We start from the raw sequence: 604 nt of genomic DNA on the forward strand, positions 1-604 counted from the left end.
TTATACAGAATTATTATACCAGGTTACGTATGATTTGTTGCTACGTAAATTACAGACTCGGTGACGTGCCGTTAACTACAGGTCCTGGTCACGTGACGTTCGTCTAACGGTTGTTATGGTGATGTGAATTTACTCAGCGTTACTGTTCTACCGACATCTAACACGGAGTAACGCTTCTTTATAAACTATACCACATCTGTGCACTACTCAGAAGCTCTGTGTGTGTGTGTGTGTGTGTGTGTGTGGTTAACATATCTTTGTGTGAGATAATGTATATTGTCTTTTATTCCCAGCTCCACACCACCATTAGCACAGAAGCTAACGCGTTAGCCTGAAGACTGCGCTGTGTCTCTCTCTCACTTCCATAAACAAGCTCTAACCCTGCTCCTGCTCCGGTACAGCGGTACACACACACACACACACACACACACACACATCTGTACCGCACACTCCGGGTTAATAAACACACACTATTACAAACTGCATCAGCTAACCGCTCTTACCTTCTCGCTCACGGAGCTGATATCCCAGCAGCCACTGCGCGCCACGTGACGTTCTGGAAGCGCGACGGAAACCCGTTAGGAACAAACTGGACTCAATAGTG

At 46.5% G+C, this 604-nt stretch overlaps 1 protein-coding gene across 1 annotated transcript in view; it reads right to left on the reverse strand.

The window, feature by feature from the left end:
- cwc15 (CWC15 spliceosome associated protein homolog) overlaps positions 1–604 on the reverse strand; it is a 19,839-nt gene extending 19,235 nt beyond the window's left edge. Inside the window, exon 1 of the mRNA XM_053485598.1 lies at positions 504–604. The gene's annotated coding sequence lies outside the window, so the exon portion shown is untranslated. The remainder of the gene's footprint in view (positions 1–503) is intronic.

The sequence above is a fragment of the Clarias gariepinus genome, chromosome 24 (genome assembly GCF_024256425.1).
Source record: "Clarias gariepinus isolate MV-2021 ecotype Netherlands chromosome 24, CGAR_prim_01v2, whole genome shotgun sequence".
Lineage (NCBI taxonomy): Eukaryota > Metazoa > Chordata > Actinopteri > Siluriformes > Clariidae > Clarias > Clarias gariepinus.